This window comes from Cupressus sempervirens, chromosome 1, assembly GCF_028749045.1.
Source record: "Cupressus sempervirens isolate cs-2001-9-10 chromosome 1, ASM2874904v1, whole genome shotgun sequence".
Taxonomy (NCBI): Eukaryota; Viridiplantae; Streptophyta; class Pinopsida; order Cupressales; family Cupressaceae; genus Cupressus; species Cupressus sempervirens.
In genome coordinates, this window is record NC_143118.1 from 404,188,779 (window position 1) to 404,215,274 (window position 26,496).

The 26,496-nt window shown below is 36.8% G+C and overlaps 1 pseudogene; it reads right to left on the reverse strand.

The window, feature by feature from the left end:
- The window catches only part of LOC149578003 (sulfate transporter 3.1-like), a 198,078-nt pseudogene extending 174,119 nt beyond the window's left edge, over nt 1–23,959 (reverse strand).
- Nucleotides 23,960–26,496: the final 2,537 nt, after the last annotated feature.

Sequence of the window (26,496 nt, forward strand, 5' to 3'; positions counted from 1 at the left end):
CATCTACATTTTCTTATAAGAGTATTTCAATTATAGGCATAGTCTCCCTACAATGATCCCAAGTATCCATTTCTTATAAAAGTGTTTCAAGTTTGGGAAGCACTTCAACATCCTTTGCATGGTTTAGAGGTAATGTCATTGTGGCAAAGGCTTCTCCAAGGGAATGAGCCTTGTGATTATGACATTTACACATAAGAAAAGCTTTCTTCTTCAACTCCTTATACTCAACTCTTCACTAAAGTTTTTCTTCCAACAATGAGAATAGCTACTACAAATTCTTGGGAGCCAAGGGACCCTAAACCTATGCTACATTTACTAGAGACATGGAATAAGTTACTACTAGCTTCAGTACTGCATAACATTCTAGATCATATAGTGATGCCCAAATTAGCAGCAGCAATAGATACTTGGCATCCTCATAGGGAAAGTGTGCCAATAAATGCATGGTTACATCCTTGGCTTCCATTGTTGGACCAACATATGGAGCCTTTATATCCAACCATTCTAGAATATGTATGCAACAAGGGTAGAGCAAGGGCAAGGGCATGAAGATCACAAGGGCATGGCACAACAATGCAATCGTAGGGCAAGGTCATAGATTGACTAGAGATTATTACAATACAGTCAAGCTCATTCGATGTTATGGACAAAAAAAAAACATTTTGTTAAGTTTAAGATCTCATATAGGGAGGAATATGTTTAAAGTACCATGGAAACAAAATGCAAAGAAAGGGCAGCATACCATGACAAGATATGCATTATAAGAAAAATACCACGAAAACAAAATGCAGATTAAAGGGAAACAAAATGTAGAGCAAGGGAACAACAAGGAAATTATAGATCTCCAAACTCCACACTCTTTCACAAATTCTCTATACCCTCTTTTGGAGCTCTCCACAATATTTTGTGTGCAACTCTCCATAATTGATCAAAAAAATGGGTAATGATTCATGTCATGTTTTCTTTCTTTTTTGTTTATACTCACATAGGTGTCACAATTATGATGGTGTTGGGGACAATTGCAAAAAAAAACATGAAAATAAACACAAATTACACTACCATCACAAATTATCATCACAATTTTACCCCAAATGTTGTAGTGGTGTGAGATTATTATTTGCTCGCAAATCAGGAGGAGTAGGTTGCAACCCTGGAGGAACTCCATCAGTCAATGGTTCATTTTGACTATACAAATTATAAGTGTTTAGATTATCATTATGAAAAAAAAAAAAAATAGCAAGTTCAGGTTTAGTCTATTGGTTGAATGGAAACACAAATTCTTCGTAGGCAATGTCTCTTGTCTCTACATGAAATAGATTATCATATGATTGCAATTACATTCTATTGAACTAAAGGGAATCTACATCATTAGCATCATGTGAATTTTGACTTATCTCCTAATTTCCTCTCAAAAATATGTGGTTTTTATTATTGGGCACATTTTGGTTCATGTCTACTTGATTGATTTTGGCAAACTAAACATTATTGTTGGTATCAGTCGAGATGCTTACATTATTTGTGCAAGTTTTTCACTATCAATTTTGCTTGGGAAGCACATTGTTGTGATTTGATGTATCAAAATTATTTCCCACGACATTATTCCTAGCTGAGTTGAATTTTTTTGATTGATTTTTCCCATAATTATTATTGTTCAAAGCTAAATTAAATAATAAAAAATTGGTGTTTTGTCCCTGTGATAATCGAAGGTGAGTGAGCTCATTTGTTATTTGGGACATGGTCTTCCTCATTTTTTCCAACGTGACTATAATCTTATCTTCCATTTCCATAACTAGTACAAGCTTTTGCTCAAAAAATGCTACTTTTGAGGACTCATGCCCTAGATAAGTTATGGTTGGGGTTAGGATAACATGCACCTATTACACTAGTACTAGATTGAAAGGTGGGAATTGATTACACGATGTCAACATCAAAAATCCTTATGAATTTCTCTCTTGAAAAGTTGATCAAATTAACCAACTCCAAGGTTTCAAATGGTTGTTTTCCAACCTACTGGGTAGCTCAATTGAAGATAAATGTGAATGTTCACAAGGAGGCCTTTGCTGGTATCTTTAAGATCTATAAAATTGTTGGAAAATGCAACCACAAACCAATATATTTTTTATATTTTCTAATTTTTATGATGAATGTAAGTTCTAATAATGCAACTATATGAATGTCTCATTGGAATTAACAAGTAGGAAGTATACTTCTAACAAGGGGGGTGAATCAGAAGTACTAAACTCTAACCAATAAAACTTTCAACTTTAAAACATTGCATGCATAAACATATAGAAATAACATGTAAAGAAAATGAATCCACATAAACACTTGACACTAGATATGATTACCCAAAAACCCTCCAATGAGAAGGTAAAACTGGGGTGGGGATGACACCCACAAATCTTCACTACTAGAGCAATAAAGTTCACCTATTAAGGTTACAAATTATGATCATTCTCATGATCTGCCCTGTGAAAGGCCTACCCTATTAAATGCTTACAAACGATTCTTAGATCCTACCTTGTTAAAGGATTTTGACACCCTGTTAGAAGTTTTATTGGCTAAAGGACTTTAGAACACTCACGTGGAATGTCACTCTATTAAAGGCTTTATAAAATGGTTGTTAAACCAACCTAAGTCCATAAGATTTCATTCTATTGTAACAATTGTTAGATAGTACAATAGAATGTTTGATATGATACACTTACAATTAGATATTGCTAATTTCAAATCCCAATTCAATTCATCTTTATCCTCTTTGATCTAATATGAAAATGTTGTAATCTTGATCCTTTGTTTTGCTAACTAATTGTACAATTATATCCTTCTTCTAAGTCACCTTTAACTTGATCAATTCACCCCTTTCACTTCCTTCAAATCTTTTGCTACCATTATCTCCTCACATGCATTCTCTCTTACACTATGTAAAGTATAGGGCTTCGTCTCCTTTAAAAAATCTTTCATGACTTAGGGTTAGGTATGAATCTATGATTGAGATTCATCCACTTTTCTCACTCAAATCCTTCCATTTTTCTCATTGGTTGCATGTTGATTGCATAGGGAATCCAAATAGATTTGATCTTATCTTTAATCCTTCAAGATTTATCCATATGTCAGCTCAAAAATGGTTTACATAATAATTTGTGCCTTCACAAACTCTTATGTCAAATCTATGTTGCTCAACACTTGTTGATTCCTAATGCTCGGCACAATGTAAAATTGTCTCTTACTCAGCACTTGAACTTGCTCAACATCTATTGTTCACTCAGCACTTGAAACTTTCTTAGCTCTGTCTATCTACTTGGCACTTACTATTTACTCGGCACATGAGTGACTCAGCACTCATTGTAACTTAGCATCTATATTATACTCGGCATGAACTTAGAAAATGTCTTAAGTGTGTTGACACTCAATTATCAAAACCAATCTAAGATCAACAATCTCCTCCTTTGACATGAGTGGCAAAATCACTTAACTATACATGATGAATCTAATCTTCTCGAGTATAATATACATTCTATTCGACACATATACAAAACTTCAAAATTTGTTCAAAATTTGGTAAAGAACCATATACCTCAAAACTATATAACTCCCCCTGAGTTAATGTTCCTTTTCTGTATCAAAATCTCTCTGAGTAGAGTGATTTTCCTCTGCTGATACTCCTTGTGTTTATTCTTAATTCTGATGCTCTCTATATGATATGTCTTGTTATGTACTATTTCATATTGTTTGCTCTCCCCCTTTCTATTCTCTATTTGTTTTGGCTCCCCCTTTCACATGTCTCCCCTTGCAGATTCAGTCTCCTAGCCTTTTGATTTTTCTCCTTCTTTTACAATATCTTCCCCTTTTTTACACTTATGTCAAAGGGTCTATACACTGACTGAGTATTTTTCCAAGAATGTCTTGTTCACATCCATCACAATTCTTAGAGCAACATCCTAGTTTTGTATTGCAACTTCTAGGGATTTGATTTGTATTTTTGTCTCTACTACAAGGTGAACTAAGCCATCTAATGTTGAAAGATTAGGATCCTTCTTCAATACATTTTCTTCATAGGATAGTTCCTCTTGGAGAATTTCCATGTGAGGGGTTAGGGCAGCTTGTATTTGAACTAATTTGGCTCTATTATTAGCCTCTTATGTTGTTAATATAGCTAGTTCCTTCTGTGTGTGAAGCATTGTATGAAAGTGCTTCTCACTTTGAGCTGGATCTTTTGGCAATTGTATGCTTGATACTTTCAAATTTCTTGCCAAGCTCATTATTCTCTTGCTGGTTTCTTGTGTGAAGATTGAAGGATCGCAAAACTTTGTGTATAGTGAGAATATATTCTCAAGTACTATCTTCACCTTCTCAATTTTCTTTGCAGCTCTACCTATGATAGTGTTGTTTCACTGGATATTCTTTCATTCACCTTTCCTTGAAACTTCTTCTCTGACCATTCCATGAGTTGTACATTTGTCTCTTAGTCTTCATTGGTCACCTGTTCAACAATTTCTAATAGGTGTTCCATTATTGGCTTAGTTTCATTAGGTTCCTATAAGTTGAATGCATCTAAAAAGATGTCTTTTATTTCAATTAGTGCTTGCCTTTGCTTGTACTCTTTTTTGAGTATCTCTTGGTTTTTCTTTCTTTCCAATGCCTCCTGTATCGCATTGATTGGTCTATGTTCATGGTTTCATGGTCATACTATGGAATGACTATTTCTTCATCTAATGTAGGGTCTCCATAGTGAATTACCCTTGCAACCTTTGTGAAGCTCAAGCCTGGTGCTAAAATTTGGAGTGGCATTGCTTTAGTGCTTGGCTTCTGAGGCATTCTTGTAGGAGTCCTAGTGGTTGGTAGATTTACCAAGGTTTGAATTACTTCTTGCTCCTTTTCCTTTGGAATTTCCTTCTCCTCCTCTGATTTATCTTTATCAATAATAATTATTTGAGGTGGTGCACCTTGTACTTGTGCAATAGAAGTAGAAGTATCCATCTACATTGACCAATACTAGGTTATTACATAATTGAGCTTGTGATGTTGATAGATCAAGGATCTTCTTAAGATTCTCTATAGTAAATGGATTAATGTTCTAACTAGAGTTGTCAGGAACATCCTTCACTTTGATTATTTTTGTAGGTGTATTGTTGTCATGTGGAGGGCTTGGAGGTGGAAATTATGTGTCTTGCACACTCTAGCCTATTTGTTGCTCTTCAATAGTTTCCATATCATCTCCCTTTTGTGTTTCCTCCTCCACTGTATTGTCTGCCTTTTCCTTCTCACCTTCTCCTTCCTTATCATTGTCTTCCTCTTCTTCATTATTTCTTCCCTCAAAGGGATCTTCTTCTCCTTCCTTACTATTTTTAGCCCATATATTGACTTCCACATTTGAGTGGACTTCTTGACAACATCTTCAATATTGTTTTGAATAATGTTGAAGGCCTTATATTTGGGTGCAAATTTGCTCCCATGCTTCTTGTTAGACTTTATTATTTTTCCTTTGGTAAGTTTTTTCATTACTCGAGCCAATGTGGACTCTCTTATTTCCTTTTCCATGTTAAGGCAATAATGCTATTTATTTTCAATAATAGAATATAAATCTTTGGGCATTGAATTGTCAAGTTCAAGTGGGGTGTTCTTGAACTTGCCCATCATGGTATAGATTGATTCCTCAACCATGTTTTGTTCTTCCCTACTCAACTTATTGAAATCAATGTTCTTCAAGCCTATTAAGTCTGCATTATCTTTAACATTATCACAAATATTTTCTAAATCATACTTGGTGGCATGACTTACCACTCTAAATTGGCTTGTGTCTTTTGATTCAATCCTTTCTTCATCAAATTTAGGTTGTGCAACATATTTTCTTCTCAATTTCTTCTTGGTTGGACCTTGTTGCTCGATAGCCTTCTTCTTCTCTATTATTTTCTCTTTTGTCTTTTGAGTAGTGGCCCTTGTAGTCGCTCTTGTGGTTGGGGCAGTAGGCTTGGCTAGGCTTGGCTTTGCAGTCTTTTTGCCCTTGGTCTAAGTAGTAGGCTATTTTTGAGCTTTTCTCTTCTTAGGCTCTGGTTTAGTTGGTTCTTACTCGGCTTGATCTTCCTCAGCACCTTCTTCCTCTTCATCTTCTCCCATGCATTATGTCATGGCAAGTGGCTCCTAGCCCTATTCTTCTTCTTCTCCTCCTTCTGTAGTCCCTTCTCTAAATTTTTCCTTAAGTTTCTTGACCAATTTATCCTTTTTCTTCAAAGTTGAGGTAGTTTTCAACTCCATTTCCACTTTAGAGTTGAGATAGTTTTCAACTCCATTTCATAGGTGCCAAAAGGTTTACTATATCATAGGTGCCAAAAGGTTTTGCACTTTTATCAATTTCTTCTACAAGCAATGTTGTGATTGTTGTTGATGCCTCATCAATGTTTATTCATATCCTAATGGCCTTAGCCATCTCACTCTTGGTATTGTTGCTTGGATATAAGTATGATCAATGTCAACTAAGAAACAAATATCATTGATATGTTGATCTACTAGAGAGATTGGAATCCTTAGTCTTTTCTTCATGGACTTCTTAAAGTCCTCAAAATAGCTTGTCATGATAGTTTCAAAATTAACTCCCATCTATTCTATGTACTTATTAACTTGTATAGCTATAGACCTATTGGTCTTCCATCCTATCTTTCCAAAAGAGGGAAAATTCATTCTGAACATAGAAAAAGATGCATATCAAAATTGATCCAAACTTACATTGAGCACTTTTGGATCTCCTTATTGCTCCCAAATTCTCCATAATTTGTTGCAGCTATAGTTTTGCTAGATCATATGTATGATCCTTCTTAACAATTTTGTAACCTACATCCACTGTAATGCATGGCACACTATTTAGTCAGCTTGACCAGTAGAATCTGTGGGATATGACCCTCACAAAAAATTCTAAAAGTGGATCTTTTATTGTGTTAATGGTCATGCCTCTTTTATTCCACTTTGCCCTAGTGTTCTTCTCAATGGCTTTTTTTGAGTCACTCCTTAGGGTCTTTGGCCATTCTAGGGTTGGGTATCTTGTCACCCTATGTATGATTCTCTTTCATAGCTTAATAGGTACACCTTCCAACCATAGCCATCCATCATGAATCCTACTCAAAACTATTCTTATCTACTCTATTTTGAAGACTGTGGGGAAATCTAGGGCATGGGTTAAGCCCTCTCTCTCAACAATCTAAAATTCTTTCTTCAATACCTTGATCTCACATAGTTTGTCATAGGCCTGATGAATCTCCATGTCACCAATTGCTCCAACCTTACAATTGCAGCATTTTCTAACATCTTGTATCATTATGACTTTTGGTGGAATAATGGATAGTACACTAGGAGGGTCATTTTTGTATACAACTTTAGGTATTGGCCTATAATCTGGTTGCTTTACTTCATTACTAACCAACTAAACCTCAAATAGTTCCTTGTCTTTGGGATTTCTTGAACTAGAGGCCATTTTGCAAAACTAGGGTTTCAAACGATGTTAAACTTCATAATTGCATAACTTGGCACTTGAGAAATACCTTAGATCAATGAAATGATGTTGAATCTTTGCAAGAATCTTCGCAAAAGCTTCAATCTCTACTTGGAAATCACTTATATGCTCTGCTCACTCTTGATCTTTGTTTGAATGATGAAAAATAATCAAAAATTTGACCTTATACCCTTCAATACATAGCATTTAATGCTTAGTGTGTATATAGTTGTACACTCAGCTCCTCATGCAATTTCTATTTCACTTGGATTACATTAATTTTCTCATCACTTGGCATCCACTAGAGTTACCCTTACTCGGCTTCAATAGAAATTCCCTTTTACTCAGCAACAACTATACACTCAACCTCAACTAGCTTTGGCTGGTAGCTCAACATATACTAGGATTTTACTTGGCATCTGAAGGCAACTTTCCTTACTCGGCAACAATGTGAAAAGGTTTGAAGATTTAACCTTGCATCTTTATTCATGTTGATCTATGCTTTTTAGCACTAACTCATTCTAGGAACTAATGTATGATAAAGCATTTAAATATCAGTTCCACATACCTTCTCTTGCTTAGTTTGATGAGGTGTGACCACTTGACCCTTTAGGTGAAGTGATCCCTCCATTTGATGAGTTTCTTCAATCTTCTCTTTTCCATGTCTTATTTATCTCTCCTCTAATGTGCTCAACATCTAACTTTCCTTTTCCCATGTTTGACTCTGAGTTAGGTGCCTTTTGTCCTTGCTGGATAGTGCTTACTAATATGACCAGGCTTCAAACAACTAAAGCATGTAGTTTGGCTCAACAATCTACTGTACATTCCACTGAAATGTGTTCTTATGCAATTCTCAAGGATGTGTCCATATTCTTGATAGTAGTGATAGCCATTTCTTGTATTGTAGTCCCAATTGTAGGAATTTTCATGGCTTCTTCCCTTGTTTGATGAACATGTGGACTTGGATTTGCACTCAAAAGCTTTGTGTCCAAACTTCTGACAATTGTAGCAATGTCCTTCAAATCTTGGTGCATGCATAGTCCTGGTTCTACATTCACGTCCCTGATGACCTTGTTTTTTGTATTTGTAACAATGGATCATGTTCCTTGGCTTAGCATTCTGACTAGCATTCTTGCTCCTACAAATATTAATTGTTTGTCATTTCTTTCCACAGTGATGACAAGTAGCTTTAGAGTTCTCACCTCTATCATTCCTTTATTCAACAGCCTTGGATGACTCTCTTTCTTTAGTACTTGTATAACCCAATCCTTATGTTTCTTTATTGGATCTAGGGGATTTCAGTAATAGCTCAAAGTAATTGATAGCTTCATTTGGCTTGTTGAAACTTTTTGCAAACTCCTTTTCTCTTTTTAGGTCATTCTGCAGTTGTTCATTTTGTAACTTCAATGTAGTTATCTCAATGTCCTTGACATTCAACTCATGATGGGCATTCATCATTTGACTTAGGGTGTCTAGTTGCATGTTTGAGATCCTAGATAGCTCTGTTGATTTTTCTTCCAATCTATTTGACAAGATTCTTTTGTCCTCTTTGTTGTGATCTCACAACACACGCCCCATTCCTCACTAAGAATGGGGACCCCCTACTTTTTTTCCTAACTCTCAAACTCACAGTTGGAGAGTCGAGAGAAAAAAAAATAATAAGTGTCAAAAAGATTGAAAAATACAAAAATAAAAATTAAAAAATTACAAAACACAAAAAAAAAAAAAAAAAAAAAAATCCAAACCACATTGCGCAAGCACAAGCATGCGCATAGGCGAGATGTGCACTATGCAACTCGCCCAGCGTGGGGGGTTATAAACCCCCCAAACCCCCCCCGACACTGAACACTTTTTTTTTTTTGGGACTTCAAGTGCAAGGTAAAGTACTCACAATGCCTGAGGCACTTAGCACACATGGCACACACTTAATGCCCGCGGTGCTTTTGCACATGGTGCCTTTGGCGCCCATAGTGCCACCAAGGTTGAATGCCCATGGGGCTTTTGTGTGTAGCACCATTGGTGCCCACAGTGCCACAAATTTTGCTATGCCAATGGCACCACTTCATCATGCACAGCGCCTTATGCACCCCCATCACCACTCATTGCTTGCGACACTTTTTGCACCCGCAATGCCAACTGGCGTCTGCGACACCCTTGGCGTCTACGGCACACCATAATGAACCATGCGGCCTTGAAACCCTAGCCGCATGCACATCCACTTTTCCACTCATTTTTTTTATTTTTTTTAAATTAATTTAAAGTTTTAAAAAAAAATTAAATTAAATTTTTTTTAAAAATTAAAAATTAAAAAAAAGAAAATGATAAAAAATTTAAAATAAATAAAAATGCCCAAATTGGGCATTTTATTTTATGTTTATTTAAATTTAAAGCTTTTACGTTTTATTTATTACATTGAGCTAATAAACATTTTTTCTCACAATGTATAGGTGATCAAATGGTGTTCACATCTAGAGTCACACCCAAACCCATCATCTTCAAATTTCAAGGCTTACCCTCCAAGTCAAGATTTCATGATGACCACGCAGAAATATGAGATACTAATTTAGGGCACATGAATCTAGGAGAATTCTTAAGAATTTTTAGCAAACAAATAGAGAGATCTACACTAGTATCCTTATTGATCCATTTCGGGTTGGTGAACACAGCATCATATCCCGTGTTAGTATAGTCAGCTGAATTAATCATGGCCCTGACACAACATTTTGTTCCTGAAGAAAGGGTTGTCAAGAGTGTTACAGGAGAGGTCGTATTGGATCTATGACCCTATAATATTGAGAGGGTCTTCCATCTCCCAAGAGTGGACCAATTCATAAGACTCTCATATGAAGTAGTTGAGAGATGGTACAAGGAATACCAACATGAAGCCATAGACATCATCCAATCCTTGTACCTTATTAAGAAGCCTCCTAGGGGAAGAATAACTAGCAAAGTAGACATGACTTGAGGATACATGAAGGAGGACATTGGCTACTATATCATTCTCTTGAGCAAAGTCATGGGCTTACCTACAGCAGGCCACCTCAACACATTCATGGTCAACTTCATTGAGACCATCTGACAAGAAAAGATACCATTGGACTGGGCCACCACACTAAGTGAAAACTTGTGTGAGCAACTAAGGATGGTGAAGGATAAGAAGAAGTTTTACATGACTTCTTACATGGTATACCTACTGGCAGCTAGGGTGACAAACTACCCTAGTTTGTACAAGAGAGGCAGTATGCAGGATCCTAATGCCTAGTCATACATAGTCTACCCTAAGCTAGTGAAGAAGAAGCTCTAAGCACAGAGTAAGGAATATAGAATCATGAATGATGCATTTATCTTTGTGATCATTAGATTCATTTAGGGAGACTATGGGAAGAGGTTATCTGATGAAGGCAAAGCATTGATTACAGTTCTTAGAGCCTACTTTATCCAGTTCAAGATGTTCACATATTTGTAGGTAGTTGGTGCTTCCATCAATCCTAAGAAGCTCCCGAGATATCCAAGTGACAAACTGATATTATTGGAGATTGCTTGGCAAATTAAGTCATCTTATGAGAAGATAAAGAGAGAATAGAGACCTTGATGGGCATGGCCATTGGTCATTGGAGCATATTAGGTGAAGAGGAAATAGGATATTCCATCCTTCGAGTGGGAATGGGAGAACTATCCCCTTGAAGAATACAACTCTCCCTGGCCCTATTTTGACAATGTTGGGAGAGTGGAGAGTCTGGTAGGGAAAGACTTCCATCATGAGGATGCTATTAAAGATCATTGGATGAATGCAAAAAATGACTATGATGTCCACATAAGGATTATTGTAGAATGACTTTGTATCTAGTAGAGAAGGCTCTTCAGTTGAACAGCCTAGAGGAGATAAGGCAATAGGATTCTAAGGAGTTACTGGACCCCCTAGTCAATGCTAGAAAAATTGGTGAAAGACCCATTATGAATGCTGAGGTCGACAAGGAGGAGGCTAATGATATTAATCATCGAGTGAGGCATGTCATTAGAATGACGAAGGATTGGATCAAGAAACCTTTTCCACTTGATCCAATTCCGGATACAATGATCTTCCATGCACATGCCCACCCAGAAAGAGGTAGAGGAAAGAAAGTAACAATACTTTCCTTCACAGCCTAGTCTCCTATTAGGCCAGAGATAGTAGACTAGCTTGATCACCCATTTGGATACTATCACCCTCCTAAAAGGAAGGAAAAGAATAAAAGAAAGAGGACCTCTCCTTAGAGGATTCAAGCAAAATAAGCTACAGAACGAGCACCTCCCCAACAACAAGAATAGAGTGCACAAGGGTTCAACAATACTAGAGCTACTCAAGTCTAGGATGAACCTTAGTTGCCTCCCATTGTGTTCAGCCAACCAAAAGAGGGTGAGATTTCACATACCTCCATTTCTCCTATGTAAGAAGAGCCAGCTTCTCCTTCTACCTCCAAGAAACAAAAGAAGAGAATTAAGATTCAGATGAAAAAGAGGCAAAGGATCAACAGAAGATTGGTGCCTTCCCCATATGTTCCTGAAAGCATTCCAGAGGGAGACAAAGAGGAGGAAGAAGAAGAATCAAATGAGGAAGAGGAATAAGTGCCCCTATAGGGAAGAACTCGGCTAGAAAGAACTAGAGAGTTACAAAGGAGAAGTAGTGCCACAAGTACCTTGCAATCCACTCATGTAGAATCCTTAGAACTCTCTTCTTTGGAAGATGAAGTATAGCAGTGGGTGGATGAGCAAAGTGAAGAGGGCGATGATGTTTTCTCAATGTCATATTTTGATTTAATACCTATAGGTATAGAGTTGATTAGGAATAAGATTAGGGACACCCCTATAGGTGAACCTCAATAGGAAGACTGGACACAAATGCTACCAAATACACAAAGTCCTAATCTTACTCCTCCATCTCCACCATGAGTTATAGTGGTAGAACAGGGCTCGATGACTCCTCTACCTCAGAGTTTAGAGGGAGAGTATGTTCAAAAGGAACCATCATCAGAGGATTAACTAGAACAAATGGAGATTGATGAAGTATCAAAGGAGGGACAAATGGTGGTATATTCTCAACCACCTTCTCAAGACATTGAGGTGCAAGCTATAGGATCCATAGAGACTAAGGCTATAGAAGAGAAGCCCTCACAACAAGAGATGACTCCAAGCAAGAGAGATAAGGGGATGGAGATAGCAGAACACACCCCTTCATCATCAAGAGCTAGGTCCTCAGTAGGTCGCATCCCTACATGGATCTGGAAGGAAATAATGAGGAGTACTAAGCCTCAATTCTGTGCTTTAGAGGAAGATATTTGTGACATTGGAGAGATTTTGAATAAACTTGAGTCTCCATCACATGAGGCAATGTCATTGGTGTTTGCCACCAGCACACGGAACTAGGAATTGTTTGCACAAGTGGTTTTTCCTCCTAAAGACACAGATGCATAAGGCCTCAGTCTTGAGGATTATGAATTGAAGGATGTTATGTTAGGGAGGCCTACATGGGATTTAGCTTGATTGATGATGACCCTAGGATTCAAAGAGGTCCTCAAGAATATGGAACAAGATGAGGTTGAACTCCAAACACTTCGAAGGTAGGTAGAGATCCTAAAATGATATCTAGCCAAAGTAGTTGGTCCTCTAGATCTTGAACACCCTGAGCAAACTTTGAATATTGTTCTCAAAGAAGGGGGAGGTGTACAACTTGGTCCATTTTTGAAGGCTTGTTAGGAGTGGCAAGAAAGCCCTGAAGATAAAGGTGTTACAATAATCACAAGGAATTTGAAGTTACAACATGCTACGTAGGAGAACAAGAATAAGATCATAGCAATTTTGAAGTAGGACTTCAGTATCATGGATGAGGTATGGGCCTAGAGTAAGGATTTGCAGACTCTACAAGCCATAAAGGGCCAAAGATATTAGGTTTTGATCAATGTATATATAGGAGAAGAACTAGATATGATCGATAATTGGATAGAAAAGATAGCAGATAGCAACAAGGTAATGGGAACATTACATGATGAGATCCATTAGCTCAAGGACCAAGCCCAAGAGAAAATTTTGGAAGCATAAAAGTTATATAGTGATGCATGCTTGGATATTTTTGAGGATGAAGAATGAGAGAACCTATTTCCAGTTGAGGTAGTAGTAGAGAATTTTAAGAAGACCTTAGAGGAGACATCAAGTAATGAAGATATTAGACAAGGCTTCAGGATAGAAGAAGCCCTGTTAGAATTGGATACCAAACTCGAGGATTTTGCTGATACTCGAATTGAGGTAGACTTATTGATAGAAGGAAGGATAAATATGAGGCTTTAGATCTTTTGGATGTGGCTAAGATTACTAAGATGATAGAGAAATTTAAGGGCAAACATCCAAACATAGCTTTGGGATGAAGAAGAACAAAACCTAGAAGCTAAAATTTCAATTTTGACACTCTGTAAAATTTTTAGGTTTTGACCTAGTCGAGGTGCACAGCTCTGCAAGTCCATAGGTGCACAGGGATGCAGGTTTGTAGCTTTGTAATTCAGAGGTGTGTCGATAGTTAACTGCTTGTTCCAAAAATAGCTCTTTCCATGCATCGGGAACACATTTTGATGGTAGTTTAACTTTGACACATACCTAGCAAAAGACCAGCTCCTATTTTTGGCACTTCTTGACACTTCCACTTTGACTCAGAGCTTTCTCTCTCATAATTTCTTTTTTTTTGACATGTAAAGGGCTCATGCATCCAATTAATGAATAAAATATGGATGGAATCCATCTAAGCACCAGATTAATTGTTAGTTTGTATATATTTAGTTTGTTTTATTAGTTAAAAGCATTTTATTGCATAAAGAATATCTCTCACTCTCAACACAAATTGAGGAGATGATTTCTTATAAATACCCCATTGTAATATGTAACAAAGGTTGCCATTATTATGCAATAAAATTATGATTTTGATGCTTACATTAGGAGTGTAGTGATTCTTGCTTGAATGTGTCATTTTTTTGTAAATTTTGTTCATGGAATTATGATTGAGCCAAAGGTTTATTGTGTTGTTTTTGGTTGTGTGATCTTTTAGTTCTAGTGTTTGCTATAGATTTACGAACTCTACTGATGTATTGAGCTTGAGAAGAAATCACCAAATTGTGCCTGCATAACTCTTTGTCTCACACAAGAAAACTTTTCATGGCCTTGCAATTTGATGAAGAGTGAAACATCATTCGGTTATTGAAATTTCCCATCGATGATTGCATCAGTGGAATCTAGGAAGTGCTACTCTTGTTTTCATTGGTTACCCATCGGTTTCTTCAAAAACTTAACTCACAATGTGTTGTTTTCTATAGCTTATGTCCTTTAGGATTTCAATTTCACATTATTTGCTTTGAATTTCATGTTATTTTCTTTCAAGTTCTATTATTTTCTTTTCTAACCCCTTGTTAGAATAGGAACTCATATTAGTTGCATTGTTTGATTGCATTGTTTGATTGCATTCATTATATATATATATATATATATATATATATATATATATATATATATATATATATATATATATATATATATATATATATATATATATATATATATATATAATACAAAAACATAGTTCTTTTTAGTGTTATTTTTGAAATAGTGTGTAGATTCTACATTCCATCCAAAATCAAAATGAACCAGCAAAGGCCTCCTCATGAACATTCACATTTATCTTCAACTGGGTCGGTTCTAGTAGGTTGCAAGATCACCCAGAACCTTGGAGTCAATTCACAAGATCATCTTTTCAAGAGAGGAGTTCACAAGAATTATTATCATTTAGCATCGTGTAAAATGATAGCTCAATAGAAGTGGCACTAGAAGGAGGGCCACATTTTTAGATCTTAGAGAAAAGTGGAAAATTTGCCAAAGTTTTGAAAATTCTGCACTTTTTGCAAAATTCTACGCTTCACACAAGTTCAAAAAAGATTTGAGTTTTTGAGAAATTTAGGTCCGTAGCTCTACAGGTATGTAGGCCTATAGATTCATAGGTACGTAAGTCCATAGATCCACAACTTTGCAGGTGCACAGTTGCGTAAAACTCTATGGTGTGCAAAATTCAGGGAGGTTAGAAAGTGTACTTGTGCAAAGGTGCACTTTTTCCAGAATTGATGCAAGTTGGAGGATATTGACCCAAAATCCTCATTTCAATGAGCATTAAGGTCTATGCCAAGTGCACAAAAGTTTCTCAAGCTTACCTACTTTTGCAAACCACATTGCGATAAGGGAACATCCTGAATTCAACCACTTCCATTTGAACTTTCATCATCTTCTTAAACTCCACCTCCACTCCAACCACCTAGTGGACCACCACATATTCCAATAGCTACTCCTCAACAACCACCATTAGGTTCGCAAAACCCTCCAATGATCTTTTTCGCAAACACTGTAGACTCAACAATAAACTTGAGAGCTGCACTCCATGACCTCCCTAAAAATCCTGAGAAGTTTTGCCCAAGATTCATCTATGGTGAAACACGAACTACTGAAGATCATGTCAAGGTATTCAAGGAAATTTGCAATCGCAAGTAGGTTGCTAATGAGGATGTGGTTCTTCATTTATTCCCCTACTCTTTTGGGGAAATTTCCTTCAATTGGTACATCAATTTGCCACTTGGATGCATTGGAGATTGGGATACTTTCAAAAAATTGTTCTTGGAACAATTCAAAACATTCATCAACCTAGCTGTAATACATCAACAATTCATATCAATCAAAAGAGACCCAGCTGAGATAGTTTCCCACTTCAACCATCGCTTTCATATGGCATATCGCAAGCTAGAGACATCATACACTATACCAATTGAAGCCACCATTTAGATTTATCTAAATGCTATGGACCATCTTACTACGATTTTTTTGAGAAGACTTCCTGCAGCAAATATCGACACATTGGATAAAGTCTTTGCAGAGGCAATTAACTTTACTAAGCAAGCTAATTCTAATAGAGGAGGATTCATGCTTCCAGGTCAAGCTATCATAGTAATGCCAACATACCTAGCCAGAGCACCCATGATGCCTATTTAGTTTATACCTATGAATCCAGTTCCATTGCAATAGGCACCCGCTCCGCAAAATCTCGCTCTAACATACCCAAGGTTTGAACTCCAAAAGTTGCTTTCTTTGAGCAAAAGGTAGCAACACCCGCTAAAGCAAACAATAGTTTTGTTTCCAAATTTTGCCAGATGAAAAAGACTATTCCCCAAATGAACAACGAATTGACTCATCTTAGGTTGTCTCAAGGAAAAAACAACAACTTCCAAAGAAATAATGTTGGCCCTTACAATAACATTTATGGCCAATAACAAGAATTTCAGTGGGAACAACAACAATAATGTAGGAGACAAAAATTGGTGAAACAATTTCAATCCTCTTGATCATAATAATGACTTCCAAAGATAGAACTAATAGTGGAATGCTCAAACAAATAATGGAAGCATTCCTACCGAAAAAAACAATAACAATGTTCAGTATGCAGATATCAATCAGTATGAAAATGGTTAGAATGCACCCAACAATGATGGTTTATATTAAAATAGGAATCAAGAGATGGCTCAAAGTTCACAAGTGAATGATAATGCTCCTCCTGTGTATCTTAATGCTATGTTACTAGAACCCTATGATTCTGCACAGAATATACAAGTAGAATGACTAGCTAATGAAGAGTTCTATTTCCCATTTAGTCAAGAACCTGATCTTTAGCATGACGAGTTGTTGGCTTTTTGTAATGACAATCAAAATACATATAATCTGAGAAATAGAAAGGAACCTTTCACAGATGGGATTCCTCCAAGTTTACAACCAACTCCTCCCAATCCAAGAGAAAGTAACAATCTGGTGCTAGTTAGGCCACCATATGGAGGACAACAAAATTAGAACCCAATGAATGTACCAAAAATATTAAAAAATCCTGCTTGGTCTACTAAGAAGTATAGTGTTGTTGAAGACTTGAAAAGAACCAAAGCAAATATGTCCATGTTTGACATGTTGCAAAATTGCCCATAACAACAAGAAGCGCTCATGAAGACTCTGGATCATACAAAGTTATCCCACAATGTGAATATGGTCCCTCAAAAGATAGTATCTCAACAAGTCAATGTTGCAGAAGCAATGCCCACTATGTTTAAAGATAAGGTGGAAGTACCCCCGTTCTTGCTTAGCACCAAGATATATGGAAAGAATCTCCACAATTGCTTGATTGATTCGAGGGCCTCATGTAATTTCATACCACTATCAATAATGCAAAGGTTAGGGGTAAGTCCTCAACCTTCCAATAGGATAGTGATATAGTTGGACAAGACCCAGGTGAAGGTCATTAGTGTATTGAAAGATGTTCAAATACAGTTGACAGTCGATCCCTAGATTCAAGATGTCATCCATATACATGTGGTGGACATTCCAGAGACGTATGGGTTGCTCCTAAGTAGAGAATGGAAAAATTCCTAAGAGGATGGTTTTCTACAGATTTCACTCAGTTATGGTTACCATGGAAGGGTTTAAACAATCAAATCAAGATAAATGTTGAACTCAAATTGAAAATAGTGATTACAGACTACAATACCCTGAATGAGATAGCATTCTTACAATTGGATTTGGGTTCACACAAGGTGATGGCATTTGACACTATCCCAATCAAAGTATCCCAAGATCAAGATAAGGAACTCAAGATACCAACCCCAAAGGATGAGATTGTAACACAATTCATAGATAATATGATGACTAATTTGTAATGCTTGGGAGAAGAAGCTAACTCAAGCATCTTACTTCTCCTCGGATTCTATCAATTACACAAAGTTAGTCACTCTGATTTTGAATGTTCTTCATGCCAAGAAGCAATTGCAAAGGTGTTAACACATATAATGCAAGGTAAGGATAACCACATTCCAAAAAAGGGACCTATGGGAGATCAAAGTAATATAAACTCAACTGAGTCAGTAGGGCAGATCAAAGAAGAAATTAAAGATCTAAATGTGTCATATAGTGATACCTCTTTAGATGAGAGAGGTTTGTCTTCTCCTCCTCTAGCGATGATTAAAGTCCAAAGAAGAAGACAATATGTGAAAGGTAAAGGATGGACTTCAATAGTCATTCACCCTAAACCTAAGGTTAAGGAAATCAAAGAACTGATAGGAGAAATTCAAGATAAAAAAGAAAAACACACACTTCCTCAATCAACTGATTACGAAGGGGAATCATTGAGTCCTACACAAGGAAAGTTACAATGAATTCCTAAGAAATAGTCATTCAAGACTCAAGTGAAAGAGAAGCTAAGGATGAATAAGTATAAAGTTAGAAAACCTAAGGAAAATGCAATTTTGACACTCTGCTTCAATGGTTCTAGGTGCAAGTTGTGAGCTGGTGCAGCTATCAAATTGGTCAACCCAAAAGGTAGGTCTTTTTACATAACATATTGATTACAGTTTAGATGTACTAACAATGTTGTAGAATATAAAGCATTGATCTGAGGACTTCTCTTTGCACTCAAGAAAGGAGTCACAGCTCTCATAATCAAAGGAGATTCTCAGTTGGTTATCTGACAAGTAAAATCATTATACTCTTGTAATGACAAAAGGTTACTTTCCTACAGGAAAAGGGTATGGGATTTTTTGGATGATTTTGAAGCTTTAAACATAAGGTCTATTCCAAGGAGGAATAATATGATAGCAGATGCTCTTGCTATTTCAACAAGTGCATTACAACCAGTCGAAATAATGAAGTTGAAAAGGTTTTTAGTAGAGTTGGTTGCTACCCCATCTATTCCGGACAATATTACAAACTTTCAATCTTGTAGGATGATCAACACATACTTGAATTTATCATGTGCAATGGTCACTTTAAAGGGCAAGAAATTGATGACAATCTAGATGAAAAGCCTAAGGAAAATGAACTTGAAGATGAAAATGGAATCCTAAATTTAAAGACTAACACTATTCCCAAGGGGATGGTTAAGCTAGAATGCATTTTTTATCGCAATGAATCAACACTTAACAAAAGAACAATCCAAGAAAAGGGTATCGAAGAATGTGATGAATATAACTTGGGAATTGATGAAGAGCTAAAGATGGTTCGAATAGGAAAAGCATGCAATACTGAAGAAAGGGAAGAAATGCTCAAGTTGCTTATTGGGTATAAGGATGTTATTGCTTGGAGCTATGAAGAGTTAAAGACATATGACCCTAAAATTATAACTCATGACATCCCTTTGAAACCATATGCCAAGCTTTTTCGGTAAAGGAAAAGACCTATTTAACCCATCATCAAGCCCTTAATAATGAAGGAAGTCAAGAAATTGTTGGATTCAAAGATCATATTTCCCATTCACCATTCCACATGGGTGGCTAACTTGGTTCCTGTACAGAAGAAGACTGGAGAGATTCACCTTTGTGTTGATTTTTGTAACTTCAACTTGGCATCTCAAAAGGACAATTATCCTTTACCCTCGCTTGATGAGGTTCTACAAAATGTAAATGGTTCAAAAATGAAATCTTTCCTAAATGAATATTCAGGATATAATTAGGTGATGATTGAAGAAGAAGATCGACTAAAGATAGCTTTCACCACCAAATGGGGAACTTTTTCCTATAGGAGAATGCCTTTCGGATTGATTTATGCAGGGGCCACATTTCAACAAGCCATGGATGAAGCTTTTAAGGGATTGGTAAATAAGTGTATAGTCATCTACATGGATGATTTAACCATCTTTTCAAAAGACCGAAGCACTCACATTTTTGATTTAAGGTGGGTATTCAATAGATGTCGTAGGTACGAAATATCCCTCAATCCCAAGAAATGTTCATTTGGGGTCACTAAAGGAAAGCTCCCGGGTCATGTCATTTCTGAGGCTAGGGTCTCCATCAACCTTGATAGAATCGAAGCTATTCTAAAATTAGCACCTCCTTAGAGTCGAAAAGAACTCAAGTCTTTCTTTGGGAAGATAATTTTTTTGCAAAAATTCATAAGCGGATTTGCAGAAATTGCTCATCCCCTTAATGATTTATTCAAAAAGGGAGCTAAAATGGAATGGGTTCCAAAGATAAAGAAATCATTTAAAGATATCAAAGTGGCCATTTCCATGGCCCTGGTCTTGGTGAATCCTAATTACAAGTTACCTTTCAAGATCTATTCCTTTGCTTCAGAACACTCTTGTGCAGGGATCCTGACATAGAAGAAGGAAAAGGAGGATGAAAGACCAATTTCTTTTATGAGTTTCCCTTTGAAGAATGCCGAGTTGAAGTACTCAAACCTCAATAAAAAATCCTTTGCATTAATCAAGGTAGTAAAGAAGTTCTATCACTACATACTAAGAAGTAAGGTGTATGTAATTGTACCTAATCCAGCAGTAAAGACACTTTTGATGCAAAATGAACTTGGTGAAAGGAGAGGTAAATGGATGGCCATACTTCAAGAGTTTGATCTCAAAATTTATCCTATGAGATTAATTTGAGGTCAAGGGTTGTCAAGAATGATAGCTAATAATCAGGATGGGAATGAAAAGGAGTTCAAGTTTGACAGTGAAACAAATAAAGATGATCAGGATAAGAGGATTATATCTCAAGTTGATATTAATCAAGGTGTGGTGACAGATGTTTGGTATCAAGACATTGTTTATTATCTCCTACAAGACTAGTGCCCTAGGTGGATGAATAGTTCACAATGTAGAGGACTTAAAATGAAGTGTAAATCCTACATGCTACATGACAAGAAGTTGCACAAGAGAAACTATGAAGGGATTTATCTAAAGTGTTTAGGCTGTGAGGAAGCAAAGAAAGTCTTGAAACACTTTCATGATAAGTATGGTATAGGACATGGTTTGGCAGAAGCAATAGCCCACATGATTCTAAGATTGGGTTATTTTTGGCCCTCAATATTCAAAGACACTTTTGAGCATGTACACTCTTTCCATATCTATCAAACCAGTGCCAATAGAGAAAGGAATTCGGTAATGCCCTTACAGCCTATGTATGAGATATGCCCCTTTGCAAAGTGGGGGTTGGATTTCATTGGTCTGGTCAACCCACCATCATCAACTGGACATGCATTTATTCTCACAACTATAGACTACTGCACATGATGGATGGAAGCAGAAACATTCAAAAATTGCACCACTAAGGTGCTAACAAACTTATTGGAAGAACACATTGTTACTAGGTTCAAAATGCCATTTTCCCTTGTGTGTGATAACGGGTCTATTTTTGCATCAGCATTCCTAATGTCGTGGCATTTGAAAATCAATTCATTATCAAGTTCTCTTCGAATTACTACCTATATGGAAATGGGGTAGCAGAATCTACAAATAAGAACTTGATCATAGTAATAAGATGACTGTTGAAGGAGAACCCTAGGGATTGGCATACAGAGCTCAAATATGCCTTATGGATAGATCGAGTGAGAGTCAAAAATGCTTTAGGGGCTTCTTTGTATTTGCTTGTCTACAGACAAGAACCAGTGTTCCCACTTAATCTCAAAATTCTTATTTTGAAATTCATGAGTGGGTATGCCAAAGATGCTGACAAAGTACAAATCAGATTGATGAATCTTTTAGAGATGGATGAGAAACAGATAGCTGCATTAGAGCACATGGCTAAACATCAAGCTGTTGTGAAAAGATGGTTCAACAAGAGAGCCACAATAAAGTCATTTAGAATTTTTGACCTTGTTCTACTCTGGGATAAGGTTAAAGAAAAGTCGGGCAACCATACTAAGTTTCAACACTTGTGGACGGGCCCCTATCAAATCATAGAAATTCTCAGAGAAAATACTTTTAGGCTCAATTCCTTATAGGGAGAATTTCTTCCCTTGCCTATAAATGGGCAGTTTCTGAAGCATTAATTTGAAGCCTAAAAGACACCAAAAAAAATTAGTTAGATTTTATTTCTTTATTTATCTTAGATTTGTATTCCTATAAGTGTGTTTGCTTTCATGTTGTGTGTTTGCTTTCAGTCATGTGTTTCCTTTCAAAGTTGTGTCATTCCTAGGGGGTAAGGTGTACTTGAGATCTTCTCTCAAGATTTTTACTAACCACTCTTTGGTTCCAATTTGAGGAAGAGACATTTCTTTGTCAAAACATTTCAATGATTGTGTGTCTTATATCAACTGAGAAACTCACATTTCTTGTGGAAATAGGGGACTTTCAGTTTGGAAATTAGAAGCCTAGAACAAAAAGTTCTCAACACTTTACAAATTTAAAAGTTTGATTGTTTAGGTGCTATTGAATCAGAGTCAAGGATGACGAGGGATGATCCAAACTTCAACTATTTCAAATAGGAGGGGTCTCCTCAAAAGGTTGCCAAGATCGTTGTTTGGCATGAGAGTTTCTAAAAGTTCTAAAAGAGGAATGCAAGGGATGTTCACAAGAGATCGAATCCAAGAAATGGCACCAATGTCCTAACTACATAGTCTAAGTGTAGTCAGGATATAGAAAAAAAAGAAAATACAGTGTTAAGACTGAAGGATTCTAAAGATCTAAAATGGAGAAAGATACATATTCAAAATATTGCTTCATCAAAAGTAACATTCTAAACAACATGGAGCAATTATTCAAAATTGCCAGAAAACTAAAAGAATGTGGCATCCCGCCAAGAGCCCTCGAACTAATTCTCTCATCTAGTCAAGCAAATGATCGATGATAGCCTTCGTAGAGATTCTAAATGAATGAGCCAAGAGGAGTGGAAGATTATTTCTAAATTATCAGAAAACTTTGATAGATTGCATCCTAAGATATCAAAAGGAATGAATACACAAGTCAAACACTGAGCTTGAAGGTTTTGAATTCTAAGATTTTGATTGTAAAGTCATCTGAAAGATGCTCGAGATGTTTAAAGTTCTGCTAGTGTTTGACACATGCTGGAAGAATTTTTGCTGATGAAGAAATGCCTTGGTCATTTCTTCCTTTTTTTGGGGCTATTTGTTGTGGTCTCACAACAAATGCCCCATTCCTCACTAGGAATGGGGACCCCCTACTTTTTTTCCCAACTCTTGAACTCATAGTTTGAGAGTCGAGAGAGAAATAAATTGTAAGTGTCAAAAAGATTGAAAAATACAAAAAAAAAAATTAAAAATTAGAAAACACAAAAAAAAATCCAAACTGTGTCGAGCAAGTGCGTGCACAAGGGAGATGTGCATCATGCACCTCGCCTAGTGTGGGGGGTTATAAAACCCCCCCTCAACATTGAACACTTTCTTTATCTTTTGGGACTTCAAGCACAAGGTAAAGTACTCACAATGCCTAAGGCGCTTAGCACTCATGGCACACACTTAAAACCCATGGCACTTTTGTGTGTGGCGCCTTTGGCACCTACAGCACCACCAATGTTTAATTCCCATGGTGCTTTTGCACACAACGCCTTTAGCACCTATAGTGCTTTTGTGTGCAGCGTCATTAGCACCCACATCACCACCAATTTTTCTATGCCCACGGTGCCACACCATTGCAAGTGACGCCTTATGCACCCACATCACCACTCATTGTGCATGGTCCTTTTTGCGCCTGTAGCGTCAACTCACTATGAGCAACACCCTTGGCATTCATGGCACACTACCATGAACCATGTGGCCTTGACACCCTAGCCACGCACATCCACTTTTCCACTCATTTCTTTTTAAAAAAATTAAAAATTTTACAAATTTAAAAAAATAAAAAATCTAAAAAAATAAAAAGTGATAAAATTGAAAGATAAAAAAAAATGATAAAATTTTTAAAATAAATAAATAAAAATGCCCAAATTGGGTGTTTTATTTTATGTTTATTTAAATTTTAAGCTTTTATGATTTCTTTATTACTTTGAGCTAATAAATATTTTTTGTCACAATGTACAGGTGATCAAATGGCGTTCACATCCAGAGTTGCACCCAAACCCGTCGTCTTTAAATTTCAAGGCATACCCTCCAAGTCAAGATTTCATGATAACCATGTAGAAATTTGAGATACCAATTTAGGGCACATAGATCTAGGAGAATTCTAAGAATTTGTAATAAACCAATAGAGAGATCTGCACTAGTATCCTAATTGATCCATTTGGGTTGATGAACACAGCATCGCATCTCATGTCAGTACAGTCAGCTAAATTAATCATGGCTCTAGCACAACATTTTGTTCCTGAAGAAAGGGTTGTCAAGAGCATTAAAGGAGAGGTCGTGTTGGATCTATGACCCAATAATATTGAAAGGATCTTCCATCTCCCAAGAGTGGACCAATTCATAAGACTCTCATATGAAGCAGTTGAGAGATGGTATAGGGAACACCAGCAGGAAGCTATAGACATCATCCAATCCTTGTACCTTATTGAGAAGTCTCCTAGGGGAAGAATAACTAGAAAAGTAGATATGACTTAGGGATACATGAAGGAGGACATTGGCTACTCTATCATTCTCTTGAGCAGAGTCATGGGCTTATCTATAGTAGGCCACCTCAACACCTTCATGGTCAACTTCATTGAGACCATCCGACATGCAAATATACCATTGGATTGGGCAACCACACTAAGTGAAAACTTATGTGAGAAACTGAGGATGATGAAGGACAAGAAAAAGTTTTATATGACTTCTTACATGGTATACCTATTGGCAGTAAGGGTGTCAAACTACCCTAGTTTTTACAGGAGAGGCAGTATGTAGGATCCTAATGCTTGACCATACATAGTCTACCCTTAGCTGGTAAAGAAGAAGCTCTTAGCACAGAGTAAGGAATATAGAATTGTGAATGATGTGTTTATCTTCTTTATCATTTGATTCATGGAGGGAGACTATGGGAAGAAGTTATCTAATGAAGCCAAAGCATGGATTACAATTCTTAGAGTCTACTTTATCCAGTTCAAGGCGTTCACATATCTATGCATAGTTGGTGCCTCCATCAATCCTAAGAAGCTCCTGAGATATCCAAGTGGCAAATTGGTATTATTGGAGATTTCTCAAAAAATTAAGTTGGCTTATGAGAAGATAAAGAGACAATAAAGACCTTGTTGGGGATTACCATTGGTCATTGGAGCATAGCAAGTGAAGAGGAAGCAAGATATTTTGTCCTTCGAGTGAGAATGGGAGAATTATCCCCTTGAAGAATACAACTCTCTCCGACCTTATCTTGACGATGTTGGGAGAGTGGAGAGTCTGGTAGGGAAAGACTTTCATCATGAGGATGCTATTGAAGATCACTAGATGAATGCAAAAAATGACTACGATGTCTGCATAAGGGATTATTGTAGGATGACTTTGTATCTAGTAGAGAAGGCTCTCTAGTTGAACATCTCGGAGGAGATAAGGCAATAAGATTCTAAGGAGTTACTGGACCCCTTATTCAATGCTGACAAAATTGGTGAAAGACCCATTATGAATGTTGAGGTTGACAGGGAGGAGGCCAATGATATTAATCATCGAGTGAGGTATGTCATCAGAATGACGAAGGATTGGATCAAGAATCCTTTTCCACTTGATCCAATTCTTGATACAGTAATCTTCCATGCACATGCCCACCCAAAAAGAGATAGAGGGAAGAAAGTAACAATACCTAACTTCACAGCCCAATCTCCTATCAAGCTAGAGATGGTATACCAACTTGATCACCCAATTGGATATTTTCATCTTCTTGAAAGGAAGGGAAAGAATAAAATAAAGAGGACCTCTCTTCAAAGGATTCAAGCAGAATAAGCTACAAAACAGGCACCTCCCCAACAGCAAGAATAGAGTGCACAAGGGTTTGATGATACTAGAGCTACTCAAGTCCAAGATGAACCTCAGTTGCCTCCTGTTGTGTCTAGCCAACTAGAAGAGGGTGAGATTCCATGGACCTCCATTCCTTCTACGCAAGAAGAGCCAACTTCTCATTCTACTTCCAAGAAATAAAAGAAGAGAATTAAGATTCAGATGAAAAAGAGGCAAAGGATTAATAGAAGACCGGTGTCTTCCCCATCTATTCTTGAAAGCAATCTAGTGGGAGATGAAGAGGAGGAAGAAGAAGAATCAGAAGAGGAAGAGGAACAAGTGCCCCTATAGGGAAGAAC